The following is a 17,037-nucleotide window of genomic DNA, read 5'->3' as shown; positions in this document are numbered from 1 at the left end:
AATGGAAAACCTCTTCAAAAATGAAATCGATAAATTGAGGGAGGACATGAAGAGGACATGGGCTGAACATAAAGAAGAAATAGAAAAACTGAAAAAACAAATCGCAGAATTTATGGAAGTGAAGGATAAAGTAGCAAACATAGAAAAAATAATGGATAGCTACAATGATAGATTTAAAGAGACAGAAGATAGAATTAGTGATTTGGAGGATGGAACATCTGAATTCCAAAAAGAAACAGAAACTATAGGGAAAAGAATGGAAAAATTTGAACAGGGTATCAGGGAACTCAAGGACAATATGAACCGCACAAGTATACGTGTTGTGGGTGTCCCAGAAGGAGAAGAGAAGGGAAAAGGAGGAGAAAAACTAATGGAAGAAATTATCACTGAAAATTTCCCAACTCTTATGAAAGACCTAAAATTACAGATCCAAGAAGTGCAGCGCACCCCAAAGAGATTAGACCCAAATAGGCGTTCTCCAAGACACTTACTAGTTAGAATGTCAGAGGTCAAAGAGAAAGAGAGGATCTTGAAAGCAGCAAGAGAAAAACAATCCATCACATACAAGGGAAACCCAATAAGACTATGTGTAGATTTCTCAGCAGAAACCATGGAAGCAAGAAGACAGTGGGATGATATATTTAAATTACTAAAAGAGAAAAACTGCCAACCAAGACTCCTATATCCAGCAAAATTATCCTTCAAAAATGAGGGAGAAATTAAAACATTCTCAGACAAAAAGTCACTGAAAGAATTTGTGACCAAGAGACCAGCTCTGCAAGAAATACTAAAGGGAGCACTAGAGTCAGATACAAAAAGACAGAAGAGAGAGATATGGAAAAGAGTGTAGAAAGAAGGAAAATCAGATATGATATATATAATACAAAAGGCAAAATGTTAGAGGAAAATATTATCCAAACAGTAATAACACTAAATGTCAATGGACTGAATTCCCCAATCAAAAGACATAGATTGGCAGAATGGATTAAAAAACAGGATCCTTCTATATGCTGTCTACAGGAAACACATCTTAGACCCAAAGATAAACATAGGTTGAAAGTGAAAGGTTGGGAAAAGATATTTCATGCAAATAACAACCAGAAAAGAGCAGGAGTGGCTATACTAATATCCAACAAATTAGACTTCAAATGTAAAACAGTTAAAAGAGACAAAGAAGGACACTATATACTAATAAAAGGAACAATTAAACAAGAAGACATAACAATCATAAATATTTACACACCGAATCAGAATGCCCCAAAATACGTGAGGAAGATACTGCAAACACTGAAAAGGGAAATAGACTCATATACCATAATAGTTGGAGACTTCAACTCACCACTCTCATCAAGGGACAGAACATCTAGACAGAGGATCAACAAAGAAATAGAGAATCTGAATATTACTATAAATGAACTAGACTTAATAGACATTTATAGGACATTACATCCCACAACAGCAGGATACACCTTTTTCTCAAGTGCTCATGGATCATTCTCAAAGATAGACCATATGCTGGGTCACAAAGCAAGTCTTAACAAATTTAAAAAGATTGAAATCTTACACAACACTTTCTCGGACCATAAAGGAATGATGTTGGAAATCAATAATAGGCAGAGTGCCAGAAAATTCACAAATACGTGGAGGCTCAACAACACACTCCTAAACAACGACTGGGTCAAAGAAGAAATTGCAAGAGAAATTAGCAAATACCTCGAGGCGAATGAAAATGAAAACACAACATATCAAAACTTATGGGACGCGGCAAAGGCAGTGCTAAGAGGGAAATTTATTGCTCTAAATGCCTATATCAGAAAAGAAGAAAAGGCAAAAATTCAGGAATTAACTATCCATTTGGAAGAACTGGAGAAAGAACAGCAAGCTAACCCCAAAGCAAGCAAAAGGAAAAAAATAACAAAGATTAGAGCACAAATAAATGAAATTGAAAACATGAAAACAATAGAGAAAATCAATAAGGCCAGAAGTTGGTTCTATGAGAAAATCAATAAGATTGATGGGCCCTTAGCAAGATTGACAAAAAGAAGAAGAGAGAGGATGCAAATAAATAAGATCAGAAATGGAAGAGGAGACATAACTACTGACCTCACAGAAATAAAGGAGGTAATAACAGGATACTATGAACAACTTTACGCTAATAAATACAACAATTTAGAGGAAATGGACGGGTTCCTGGAAAGACATGAACAACCAACTTTGACTCAAGAAGACATAGATGACCTCAACAAACCAATCACAAGTAAAGAAATTGAATTAGTCATTCAAAAGCTTCCTAAAAAGAAAAGTCCAGGACCAGATGGCTTCACATGTGAATTCTACCAAACGTTCCAGAAAGAATTAGTACCAATTCTCTTCAAACTCTTCAAAAAAATCGAAGTGGAGGGAAAACTACCTAATTCATTCTATGAAGCCAACATCACCCTCATACCAAAACCAGGCAAAGATATTACAAAAAAAGAAAACTACAGACCAATCTCTCTAATGAATACAGATGCAAAAATCCTCAATAAAATTCTAGCAAATCGTATCCAACAACACATTAAAAGAATTATACATCATGACCAAGTAGGATTCATCCCAGGTATGCAAGGATGGTTCAACATAAGAAAATCAATTAATGTAATACACCATATCAACAAATCAAAGCAGAAAAATCACATGATCATCTCAATTGATGCAGAGAAGGCATTCGACAAGATTCAACATCCTTTCCTGTTGAAAACACTTCAAAAGATAGGAATACAAGGGAACTTCCTTAAAATGATAGAGGGAATATATGAAAAACCCACAGCTAATATCATCCTCAATGGGGAAAAATTGAAAACTTTCCCCCTAAGATCAGGAACAAGACAAGGATGTCCACTATCACCACTATTATTCAACATTGTGTTGGAGGTTCTAGCCAGAGCAATTAGACAAGAAAAAGAAATACAAGGCATCAAAATTGGAAAGGAAGAAGTAAAACTATCACTGTTTGCAGACGATATGATACTATACGTCGAAAACCCGGAAAAATCCACAACAAAACTACTAGAGCTAATAAATGAGTACAGCAAAGTAGCAGGTTACAAGATCAACATTCAAAAATCTGTAGCATTTCTATACACTAGTAATGAACAAGCTGAGGGGGAAATCAAGAAACGAATCCCATTTACAATTGCAACTAAAAGAATAAAATACCTAGGAATAAATTTAACTAAAGAGACAAAAAACCTATATAAAGAAAACTACAAAAAACTGCTAAAAGAAATCACAGAAGACCTAAATAGATGGAAGGGCATACCGTGTTCATGGATTGGAAGACTAAATATAGTTAAGATGTCAATCCTACCTAAATTGATTTACAGATTCAATGCAATACCAATCAAAATCTCAACAACTTATTTTTCAGAAATAGAAAAACCAATAAGCAAATTTATCTGGAAGGGCAGGGTGCCCCGAATTGCTAAAAACATCTTGAGGAAAAAAAAACGAAGCTGGAGGTCTCGCGCTGCCTGACTTTAAGGCATATTATGAAGCCACAGTGGTCAAAACAGCATGGTATTGGCATAAAGATAGATATATCGACCAATGGAATCGAATAGAGTGCTCAGATATAGACCCTCTCATCTATGGACATTTGATCTTTGATAAGGCAGTCAAGCCAACTCACCTGGGACAGAGCAGTCTCTTCAATAAATGGTGCCTAGAGAACTGGATATCCATATGCAAAAGAATGAAAGAAGACCCATCTCTCACACCCTATACAAAAGTTAACTCAAAATGGATCAAAGATCTAAACATTAGGTCTAAGACCATAAAACAGTTAGAGGAAAATGTTGGGAGATATCTTATGGATCTTACAACTGGAGGCGGTTTTATGGACCTTAAACCTAAAGCAAGAGCACTGAAGAAGGAAATAAATAAATGGGAGCTCCTCAAAATTAAACACTTTTGTGCATCAAAGAACTTCATCAAGAAAGTAGAAAGACAGCCATCACAATGGGAGACAATATTTGGAAATGATATATCAGATAAAGGTCTAGTATCCAGAATTTATAAAGAGATTGTTCATCTCAACAACAAAAAGACAGCCAACCCAATTACAAAATGGGAAAAAGACTTGAACAGACACCTCTCAGAAGAGGAAATACAGATGGCCAAGAGGCACATGAAGAGATGCTCAATGTCCCTGGCCATTAGAGAAATGCAAATCAAAACCACAATGAGATATCATCTCACACCCACCAGAATGGCCATTATCAACAAAACAGAAAATGACAAGTGCTGGAGAGGATGCGGAGAAAGAGGCACACTTATCCACTGTTGGTGGGAATGTCAAAGGGTGCAACCACTGTGGAAGGCAGTTTGGCGGTTCCTCAAAAAGCTGAATATAGAATTGCCATACGACCCAGCAATACCATTGCTAGGTATCTACTCAAAGGACTTAAGGGCAAAGACACAAACGGACATTTGCACACCAATGTTTATAGCAGCATTATTTACAATTGCAAAGAGATGGAAACAGCCAAAATCTCCATCAACAGAAGAGTGGCTAAACAAACTGTGGTATATACATACGATGGAATATTATGCAGCTTTAAGACAAGATAAACTTAGGAACCATGTAATAACATGGATGGACCTAGAGAATATTATGCTGAGTGAATCCAGCCAAAAACTAAAGGACAAATACTGTATGGTCCCACTGATGTGAACGGACATTCGAGAATAAACTTGAAATATGTCATTGGTAACAGAGTTCAACAGGAGTTAGAAACAGGGTAAGACAATGGGTAATTGAAGCTGAAGGGATACAGACTGTGCAACAGGACTAGATACAAAAACTCAAAAATGGACAGCACAATAATACCTAATTGTAAAGTAATCATGTTAAAACACTGAATGAAGCTGCATCTGAGCTATAGGTTTTTGTTTTGTTTTGTTTTGTTTTGTTTTGATTTTACTATTATTACTTTTATTTTTTTCTCTATATTAACATTCTATATCTTTTTCGGTTATGTTGCTAGTTCTTCTAAACCAATGCAAATGTACTAAGAAATGATGATCATGCATCTATGTGATGATGTTAAGAATTAATGATTGCATGTGTAGAATGGTATGATCTCTAAATGTTGGGTTAATTTCTTTTTTTCCGTTAATTAAAAAAAAAAAAAAAAAAGAGAAGGGATAATTGGAGCTGAAGGGATACAGACTGTACAACGGGACTGGATATAAAAACTCAGAAATGGACAGCACAATACTACCCAATTGTAATGCAATTATGTTAAAACACTGAATGAAGCTGCATGTGAGGTATAGGTTTTTTGTTTTTGTTTTTTTTGTTTTTTTTTCTTTCTATTATTGTTTTAATTCTTATTCTGTTGTCTTTTTATTTCTTTTTCTAAATCGATGCAAATGTACTAAGAAATGATGAATATGCAACTATGTGATGTTATTAAGAATTACTGATTGTACATGTAGATTGGAATGATTTCTAATTGTTTTGTTAATTCTTTTTTTAATTAATAAAAAAAATACTAGAAATAAAAAAATAAAAATTTACAACTCAACAATGAAAGACAAACGAGCTAATTTGAAAATGGACAAAGGATTTGCATAAACATTTTTTCCAAAGAAGATATATAAATGGCCAATTAGTACATGAAAAAGGTACTCAAAATCATTATCCATTAGGGAAATACAAGTCAAATCACAGTGAGATAACACTTCACCCCCCTGGAATGGCTGTTATATAAAAAATGGAAAATGACAAGTGCTGATGAGAATCAGAGAAATAAGAAGTCCTGAACATTGTTGGTGGGGATGCAAAATGGTGCAGCCATTGTACACAATGGTTGGCAGTTCCTCAAAAAGTTTAACATAGAACTACCCTATGACCCAGCAATCCCACTTCTAGATATATGCCCAAAAGAATTGAACCAGGGACTCAGACAGATATTTGTATACCAAGGTTTATAACAGCATTATTCACAACAACCAAAAAGTGGACTCAAACCAAATGGCCTTCAACAGTTGGATGGATAAATTGAATGTGGTATATCTATATCTATATCTATATCTGTATCTGTATCTGTATCTATATCTATATCTATATCTATATCTATATCTATATCTATATCTATATCTTTATCTGTATCTGTATCTGTATCTATATCTATGTCTATATCTATATACTATGGAATATTATTCAGCCCTAAAAAAGAATGAAGTTTTGGTACATGCTACAATATGGGTAACCCTTGAACACATCATACTGAATAAGATAAGTCAGACACAAAGGGATAGACACTGTATGATTCCATTTATATGAAAAAACTAGAATATGCAAACCCATAGGGAAGAAAGTAGAATACAGGCTACAGGAAGTGGGTGGAAATGAATGGGGAGTTAATACTTAATGAGTGTAGGGTCTCTATCTCTATTTAGGGTGGTGAGAGTAGCATAATATTGTAATATGTTAAATCCCACTGAACTGTATTCTTGGGGGTGGTTGAGATGGTACATTTTATGCTGTATATGTTACCACATTTTTTAAAAGAGAGAACTGAAGGGACTATGACAATTAAATGAAATGCATGATCCTGGCTGAATCTAATAATGTGGAAGAAAATGCTCTAACAGATTTTATTGGGACATAACAAAAATATTGGAATATATTGTAAGCTTGATACAAATATTAAACTTCTTGAAGTTAAATGTACTTAGGATGGTCACATAAGTGAATAACATTATTCTTAGAAAATGTACATGAACATATTAAATATTCAAGGAGCATTATTTACACAACCTATCCTCAAAGGTTTAGAAAATAGACAGATGAATGGATGGGAGGCTGGTGGATGGATGAAGGATGGATGGAGGGAGAGAGAGACAGAGAGAGAGAGAGAGAGAGAGAGAGAGAGAGAGAGAGAGAGAGAGAGAGAGAGAGAGAGAGAGAGAGAGAGAGAGAGAGAGAGAGAGAGAGAGAAAGGGAGGTAGAGGGAGAGAGAAGAGAGAGAGAATGGTACAGCAAAAGTTGCAAAATTTTAACAGTTGGTGGATCTGGATATCTGGGTTGGGAGTATGTTGGAGTTTTCTGTATGAATTTTGTATTTTTTTCAATGGTTTTTTAAATGTAAAATTATTTCAAAATAAAAAGTGTTTTTTAATTGGATAAACAAGATAATGATTATTCTTCTTAAGTAGCTTTCCACCACACACAAAACCTTTCAAAATGTGTAAGTGGGGGAAAGTAGATGACCTCAACGAAGAGTTTGAAAACACTTGTTGCCATCAAACCCCTTTACTTTGTCACATTAAACATCCCTTGTTGCCTGACTTTTATATGCATTGTCTCATCTAATCTTCAGAGAAACCTTACAAGTATATTTCCCTTCTCTTTCTCCTCCTCCTAATAAATGTGAAAGCTGAGGCTCAGAGAAATAAAATTGCGAGACCCAAGCCAAATAATTGTAAGGTAACAAAGCCAAGATTCAACTCTATCTCTGGCTCACCCGAAAGTCTATGAAAGTCTACACTCATACTGAGAGCTCCCCCCACTCATCCCTTACACCCTTCAGTTGAGGAAACTGAAGTAGACAGAAGTTACTTGCCTGAAGTCACACAATTAGTAACTGACAGAGTAAAGCAAGATAAAATAGGACAACTGTAAGCCCCTCGTTTCTTACTCAGCTCTAAAAGAGTTAACAGACAACCCCAAGTCCCCTGTTTCTTATCTAGCTCCAAAGGAACTAATACACAGCTGCAAACTTCCTGGGACAAAAATTTCCCACAAAAAATGCCCCCAAACCTCCCCAAACCATAAATGCTTGTAAATTTCTGTGCCCAAAGCAAACTCTTAGCTAATAACAGGAAGCATAGGGTCACATAGGGTCATAAAGATTATTAACCATTTGCCCAAAGACAAATTTCAGGTATGTGATAACAGACCATGAATTCTGCTAGCTATCTCCTCCTAAAACAAAGAAGACACCTGGTATTCAAAGGTTACTGTGGAAAACTGCCACTGGTAAAACTTTCCTATAAATAAGTTGGCCCACTCCACTCACTACATGTCCCTCCTTTAGGCACACCTGTTTTAACCTCTCTAATGTGTACACGCTCTCTTTTTTTTAATTTTATTTTTTTTAATACCAAAAAAAACACAAAGCAAATGTAAACATTCTTATTTTGATCATTCTATTCTACATATATAATCAGTAATTCACAATACCATCACATAGTTGCATATTCAACATCATAATCATTTCTTGGAACATTCGCATCTATTCAGAAAAAGAAATAAAATGAAAACAGAAAAAAATTTATGCATACCATACCCCTACCCCTCCCTTTCATTGATTACTAGCGTTTCAAACTAAATTTATTTTAACATTTGTTCCCCCTATTATTTATTTTTATTCCTTATGTTCTACTCATCTGCTGACGAGGTAGATAAAAGGAGCATCAGACACAAGGTTTTCACAATCACACAGTGACATTGTGAAAGCTATATCATTATTCAATCATCATCAAGAAACATGGATCCTGGAACACAGCTCTACATATTCACAGTTCCCTCCAGCCTCTCCATTACATCTTGAATAACAAGGTGATATCTACTTAATGCGTAAAAATAACCTCCAGGATAACCTCTCGACTCTGTTTGGAATCTCTCAGCCATTGACATTTTATCTCATTTCACTCTTCCCCCTTTTGGTGGAGAAGGTTTTCGCAATCTCTTGATGCTGAGTCTCACCTCATTCTAAAATTTCTGTCCCACGTTGCCAGGAAGGTCTGCAACCCTTGGGAGTCATGTCCCACATAGACAGGGAGAGGGTGGTGAATTTGCTTGCTGTGTTGGCTGGAGAGAAAGGCCATATCTGAGCAACAAAAGAGGCTCTCTTGGGGGTGACTCTTAAGCCTAATTTTAAGTAGGCTTGACCTATACTTTGTGGGGTTAAGTTTCATATAAACAAACCCCAAGACCGGAGGCTCAGCCTATAACTTTGGTTGTCTACACTGCTTGTGAGAATATCAAGAATTCAACTTGGAGAAGTTGAATTTCTCCCTGTTCTCACCATTCCCCAAAGGGGACTTTGCAAATACTTTTCCAATCACTGATCAAATCACTCTGGGATTCATCGGGGCATCACTCTGGACAAACCAACAAAATCTCATGTCCTACCCAAGGTTCCAAGTACTTATGGTGTTCAATCAAGCTATCTACATAAGTTATATTAGGAAATGCACTAGTCAAAATATAAATTTTGTACCAAATAAACATTTTTTGCTTTAGTCTCACACATAAGTTGAAATTTTAAAATATTAATTACCATCTATTTTCAGCACCCTGCAGTAATGACATTCCTTTGTTCTTCCTCACACAAAAACATTTTTAAAATTTGTACATTTATGTACGCTCTCTTTTTAATAAACGTTACTACTTATTCCTATTGGCCTTCTTGTCTCTAAATTCTTTTAGTTTTGAGACTATCAAACCTGGATTGGGGCTCACTGGGCACCATTGCCAGCAGAGCACCAGTTACATATTCTGGCAAGCCAGTCAGGAGTGATTTCAAACGATCCCAGAAGATCAGCGTTTTCCAAGTAAGACATCGGCCCTCAAAACCTGCATCTTGTAAATCATGCCCCTCAATACTAATTCTTGCCATTCTGCCTGGTCCTTTCTCCTTATATACCTTTTCCTAGTCATTATGTACCTTACTCGTCACTCTCATTAGCTTCTGCCTTCCCCCATTTGGGTAGATTTCCCAGCATGAATTTCTCACTTGGATCCCTTCCCGCCCTTCCCTGTTTCAGGCACATTCTCTCCTCCCTTTGCTGCCAACTGCTAAGTCCGGGTATTTACTCCTTTGCCTCCTCCACCGGTCTTTATCCTTCATGCAAACTTGATGCTGGGTTTGCAGCAAGGTTTCTCTTTTGGGAGATTTCCTGCAGTGCAAAAGTTGTGGATTTCCCAGGGGACCATCCATATAGCCTCTGTAGAGACATTCATCCCTGGTCATGCCCCTTCCTTTTCCCTAAGGGAAAATTTTCAGGTATTCTTGCTCATTTCCTCCTATGCATATGGCCCATGTATCATTCCCACACTCTTTAACATCAACCCTTTCCTCCCAAAGGAGAACGCAGGCCCTAGCTAAATGGAACCTCTGTCCTTTTTCTCTGCTTGCAGTGGCTTTTAGATCAGGTTATGCACAAAACTTACTTTCTGCTCCCAATTGGAAAAGAAGCAGAGATTTGGCTCAGAACCACCAGCGTGAGGAACCTCACCCACCGCCAGAGTCTGGCCCAGAGCAGGTGGGGTGAAAGTCTGGCTCACCAGCCCTCTGGGTCCAGCTTAAGAGTTAAGGGGTAAATCCAGACAGCCTGTCTCCTGACACCTAAGGTTTTCTCCCCCATGGGGACACCAGGGGGCAGGGAGGTGTTTTGAGGGTGCAATTCAGCTGGTGGATGAAATGTCAGGCCCCAATGAGTGAGTATCCCTCTCTCTCTCCTTTCAGAATACTGGGCAGTGTGTCTATCTCTCTAGCCCTCTGAGTCAGGCTCCAAGCCTCCGGGATGAGAAATTCAGCTCACCAGCCCTTTGGGTCTGGCTTAGGAGTCAAGGGGTAAATGCTGACAGCCTGTCATCTAACATCTAAGGATTTTCTCACCCATGGGGATGCCCTGGGGGGAGCATGTGTCTAGAGGGTACTATTTTGCTGGCTGACAAAATGTTGATTCCCAGTGAATGAGAATCCCTCTATCTCTCTCCTTTCAGAATAATGGGCAGTGAATCCAGCATCCCACTTGATCGCCCCCTGGCTGCATTCTGAAAATATTGGAATAATATGTTGACCACCAGATTGAGAAAAGAAAAAAGTTGATTTCTTATTGTAACATTGCTTAGCCTCAATATAGATTGGGAGGTGGAGAAGACTGGCTGGAAAATGGCATTCTTGGGTTTAATGCCATTCTCCAATTAAATCTTTTTTTGTAAAAGAGAAGGGAAATGGTCTGAAATTCCTTGTGTCCATGACTCTATATCAGGACAAGACCAGGAGGAGAGGTTGTAAACTGTGCTATCTTAAGGGGGAATTAAGAGATGAATCCTTTCTGTCTCAGGAAGAGAAGGAGGCAGATATTTTTAACGACCCATTATTAGCTAAACCTCTCAAGTTTGAAACCTCAAAAAAGACTTAAAGGTAGAGGCTTCCACGCCCACTGAGTGCCCTCCTTATTCATATCTGGTGGTACACATGCCCCCTGGAGATGGGAAAAGGAGCCCTAAAATAAATGGACTGTATTCTCTCTGGGACGCAACCAATGGGGATATGAGAACCATAGAGCCCCATGTTCTTTTTTCTATGACCAACTTAGCAGAGTGTAAGAAGTAATTGGGAAAGTTTTTTGGGGACCCCTCCAAGTTTCTGGAAGAATTAAAAAACCTGGTCCTCACTCATGAGTTCACCAGGGAGGCATCTGAGTTATTCTCTCCTCCTGCTGAACTTCTGAAGAAAAATGAAGGATTTGGGTAGAAACCCAGGTGCATACAGATAAGCTGCATGGGGAACAGCAGGGACAAACACAGATGGGGAGACTAGTGGAGGCTATGAAAAAATATACTAATGTAGATCCAGACTCTGAGGAAGCACAAGTCATGCTAAAACCCTACTTTATATGTCAGTCAGTTTCTGACATAAGGAGAACACTGCAAAAGCAGTCCTCAGGACCCCCACTGCCTATAAAAGGCCTTACAAATCTTCTTCTGTCTTTAATAACCATGACAGAGTTACAGAGGAGGAGAAAGCAAGGGGAGACCGGGCACGGCTCACAGCTTCACCTCTGAATGTAACCAGCTACCTCAGGGCCACTTGGGGCAGAAGCCACCAGGAACCCATCACCCATGTGGAGAGCCAGGGCACTGGAACCAGGAGAACCCCCAAAGGCCAAAGGAGCCTCGAGAATGGAAAGAGCCTCCAGGGCCTTGCCCACCATACAGGAAGACCAGAAACTGGGCCTGAGGGTACATCAAGCCCCCAAGGTGGGGGTAAAGACCCTCCAAGAGCCCTGCTGGCCACCCCGCAACTAGGACTGAAGGGACCCGGAGCCAATGGTTCCCTAGATCTCACCAAAGAATATTGAAATCGTAGAGCCCCAGGTGTTTCTTGATGTGGCAGATAAGACCCTTAACTTTTTAATTGATATGGGAACCACATATTCTGCCTTAACCTCTCCCTCTGGGCCTCTCTCCTCTAAAACCTGTTCCATAATGAGATAGATGGGAAGTCTGGGGCTCTAGCCTTCACCCCACCTCTCCCTGATGAACAGCCCTCACTTTTTTGGGAATGCACTAGCGCAGAACCTAGCCCTCCTGTGTTTGGAGTCTAGCTCCCTCCTTCAGCACATAGATGATTTATTAACATGCAGTCCTACAAGAGAAGCCTCCATCATGGATGACACTGCTACCCTTAATTTCCTAACTGAACAAAGTTGTGGAGTTCTCCCTTCTAAAGCTCAAATTGCCCTACAAAAGGCTCTTTACTTTGGGTTTGTCCTTACAATAGGAGAGTGTTCTTTGTCATCTGAAAGAATCCAGGCTATAGTCTCGGTGTCACCCACTGAGACATAAACCCAAACCAAAACAGAAAAAAGGAAGCATTAACGGGCAGCAAGAAAGTCACAAATAGTGAAAGTGTTGCTGTTTCAAAATGCATTAGGTATATTCTGACAAGTTTTACTTTGATGGTAATTGTACAATGTGAGATGTTTGCTTGGAGACAGTTTACAAAATGATTTTGGTAACTTAAGTGTGAAGGATATAAAGAATGTGTATTTTACTAAAAGGACAAAGAGTGTAGTTTTGTCCTAAGATCTAATGAGTGGTTGTTACAGAATGAGGACAATGTAAGACAAAACTTGAATGGATATGGAAATGTTTAGAAAATTCACAGAGAGAGAAATTATGGTCTAAGTTAAGAAAAGTTTAATGGGTCTATAATACACTAAAGCAAAACTAAAACTTAGTTTTTTGTTAAAATGACTAAGTTTTCTTAAATTATTATTCCATTTTCAATACAGAGTTTTCCTTAAGTAGTATTGTAAAAAGCAGAAAGTCTATAGTTTGGTAAAATAATTTCTTATGCCTGTGTTAACAGTAGCATACCATTAGTTGTTCGAGACAAAACTTCTAAGTCTTTTCCTCAACTTCAATTAAATAAAAAAAATACAAATATCCTTTCAAACCTGCCTACCCTTAACATTTTGCTTTCTTAAGTTCAAACCCTAAAAAATATCTTTTTATTCCAAACAGCTGTAAAAACTTATTCTTTCACCTTATAAAATTAAGTGCTACAAGTAGCTAAGTTCATTTAATATATTATAAGTTGTATACAAAGTATTCAGTGATATAATTAAATTTCCCCATCAATTGCATTGTTTCACTGTAAGGCTCCTCTAAAACTGTTTGCCGTAAACTACATATCAGAAATTCACCTTCAGCAAAAAAAAAGACCTTTAAAAGAAAGCCAAGCAAGTATATAAATTATGTTCTATCTATTAACTAACATAACCTAGCTATATTGAAGAGATACTAAACTTCTGTTCTAACTAAAGTATTTGACAAATATGTTCCAGCTTTAAGTAGCTCTAGACTCCCATGGAATATTCTTCCACTGTTTTCAGTTAACCGGGACAATTAAATATTAACTGTTAATCACCCATGTCCCCCAAAGCGGCATCTACCTCATTCTAATATCTCTATAACTATCCCCTCTCTGTTCAATATGTTATCTCTATGTCAGAGTAATCTAAACAGGACCTGCCCATCTGTGACGTGTTTGGAACAGCTCAATCTGGATAATTACTGATGATGGCATCCTGAGCACAAAACTCCTGATTCAACTGCACACCACCACATAAGATAGCTGTCCACATTAAAGTATGGCCAGGACGTCAGCACATGACAAAATAAATGAACAGGGGAATAAAGCAGCTCTAAGCGAGCCAGAGCATGCTTGTTTCCTCCACATGCTATTGTTTTCTTATTTATCAACATTGCAAGCTGCATAAACCTGCAACCTCCTGTTCCCATGCTCAGAAACGCATGCAGAAGAGGTGGTGGAAAGATTGTGTGGGGTCGACTGTAACATAATATTTTTGCATTTTCCAGTATCCCCCAACTCTTCCAACATTGTTAGCAATAATGCATTTTCCTACATATACTCTCTCACATTTATAAAAATATCAAAAATTTATCCCTCAACTCCCATCAAGGTTAAAGAGATGGAACTCTTTCAGGGGAGATTATAGCAGGATAAAACAGGACAACTGTAAGTCTCTGGTTTCCTATAACAGACAACTCCAAGTCCCTTTTTTTTTTTTTTTTTTTTTTTAAGGAAAGACAGAGAGAAGGAAGGAAGGATAGAAGGAAGGAAGAAAGGGAAACATTTTTAAACATTTTCTTGTTTTATTGTATTCTGTTTCTCCGTTTTTGTTACATGGGCTGGGGCCGGGAATCGAACCGAGGTCCTCCGGCATAGCAGGCAAGCACTTTGCCCGCTGAGCCACCGCGGCCCGCCCTCCAAGTCCCTTTTTTCTTATCTAGCTCCAAAGGAACTAATACACAGCTGCAAACTTCAACTGCACGCTTCTTGGGACAAAAATTTCACTAAAGCCCCCAACCTTCCAAAACAATTGAAACCTCCTTAAACCATAAACGCTTGTAAATTTCTGGGCCCAAAGCAAACTCTTAGCTAATAAAGGGAAGCATAGGGTCACATAGGGTCATAACGATTGTTAACCATTTGCCCAAAGACAAATTTCTGGTATGTGGCAACAAACCATGAATTCTGCTAGCTGTATCCTCCTAGAACAAAGAAGACACCTGGTATTCAAAGGTTGCTATGGAAACCTGCCTCTGGTAAAGCTTTCCTATAAAACAAGTTGACCACTGCACTCATTGCATGTCCCTCCCTTGGGCACGCTTGTGTTAACCTCTCTAACCTGTGCCCTCTCTTTTTAATAAACTTCTCCTTTTAATAAGCTTTACTACTTATTCTTGCTTGCCCTCTTGTCTCTAAAATTTTTTAGCTTCAAGACTATTGAACCCGGATTGGGACTCAGCTCCACCATTGCCAGCAGGACACCAGTTACATATTCTGAACTTTAATTCCCAAACCGCCGTCCTTTGGAAATTACGCACTTTCTAGTACGTTCAAATACTACAGAATTACGGAAACCATCAACAATCTAGAGGAGACTTGAACCAGCTTGAGTACATGTAGTTAAAAAAGTAAAGGTACAATTTGCAATAACACTCAGCTATCCAGTAGGATGGATACCGAAATAAAAAGAGAGCCCGAGGAGAAGCTTATGTAGTATTTGTAACAGAGGGGTTAGAATCTTAAAGAAACACAACGAGGCATAAAAAAAGCGAGGTAATGCATGTTGGTTAAGTTCAGTCTTTACCCCATGGGCCACAGCTGCACAAAAGAACAGGCCAGATGCTTAGTCCCTTGGAACATTCTGGAAGGTGTGGAAGAGAGACCCAATTCCACAACTCATCTGCATGCCTCGCTGAGCTCTGACTCTTCCCATTTAGATGGTGCCACCAGTCCCTCAAGCCACTAAGGGTCAGAACTGCCAGCACCTGGTGGTCCAGCCGCTGTGCTGCTCCCAGCAGAAGGCATGATGTGGTGGCGGGAGGTAGCCAAATGGAGGGCATATTGGAGGAAGGCTGACAGCACAGCCGGGTTCAAGGCTGAGTCATTGGCACTTGCAGCAGGGGCTTTAGTAATGTGGGGCAGTACCAGATATTTCTGGAACCGCTCCAGCTAGGAAGCAGGGCAAGTGACTAGAGCCCAGGGGCAAGGAGGCCACAGTCCTTATGCTTCCCTCGGTTTAATTACTCTTGGCCTGCTATGTATAACGGTGGGCTGGGCAAACAGCAATTTCTGACATCTCTCTCTCATCTATAGAATAGGGATAATTGCGATATCAGCAGGATTAAGTTGCTGTAAACTATTTCCAAGCCTTTCTGGAGCAGTAGACCAGAATGTATTTGGAATTCTAGCAGGTTAGGAGGTTGCATTTTAAAGCAGCTCTCTGCATAGATGTATTACCTTTGAAACCCAGCTATCATATTAAAAATGAACATAAAATGTATATTGTAGTCCATAATATACTTTGTTTATTTTAGACTTTAAAAATTCCCCCTCAAAATTTTTCTGTAAACAAAAATCCAAACCCCAAGAAGAGTTTTATCCTACAAATTCGTATAACCTCCCAAGACCATCGGAGTCCCCCCTGATGGGGGTGGGGGGAGGTGCCTCGGTACCCCACTTTGAAAAACACAATTTAGGTTTGAAGGCAATAACAAGAACAAGCACCATTTTTTCAAACTACAGTTTAGATGCTTAACTTGCATTTTCTTATTTGATTATCTCAAAAACAGGATGAGATAGGAAGGATTTTCCCAATTTTACAGGCAAGAGAAACAAAGATTAGTGAGATTAAGTGACCAGCCCAAGGTCACTGAAGTGAGAATTCAGCTGAAGTGAGAATCCAAATCCAGTTCATCCTATCCCAAGGTCAGGTTTTTAGCCATCAGGCTGCTGGGCTTCCCACTGGATGGTAAGTGCCTGGCCTGGGGCCTGGCACATAGCAGAGACTAAAAGCTGTTCTCACTTGTTACTGCCATTAAGTATGTGATAGTGTGCCACACAACGGACAGGTACTGGGGAGCCAGTCCCTACCACAGCAGCGTTTTCACCTCTTGCTCATCAGTTGAGCCTAAAATCTCTCTCTCTCATCCTCCCTCGAGAGGGAGGCTTTTGTCATCATTCAGTTAAGTTTGGTAAAGGGCATGGATGTGACAGTAATTTTTCTATAACTCTCTCCTTGGGCAATCTCTTGGTGATAACCGTCTCATGCTTGACAGCAATCCCCAGTTATACTTATCAATCCATCTACCCATCCTTCCATCCACCCATCTATTCATCCACTCAATTCACCCATCCACCTACTCATCTGTCC

Source organism: Tamandua tetradactyla, chromosome 20, assembly GCF_023851605.1.
Source record: "Tamandua tetradactyla isolate mTamTet1 chromosome 20, mTamTet1.pri, whole genome shotgun sequence".
Lineage (NCBI taxonomy): Eukaryota > Metazoa > Chordata > Mammalia > Pilosa > Myrmecophagidae > Tamandua > Tamandua tetradactyla.
The sequence above is the reverse complement of the archived record's forward strand: the minus strand, read 5'-3'. Positions refer to the sequence as shown.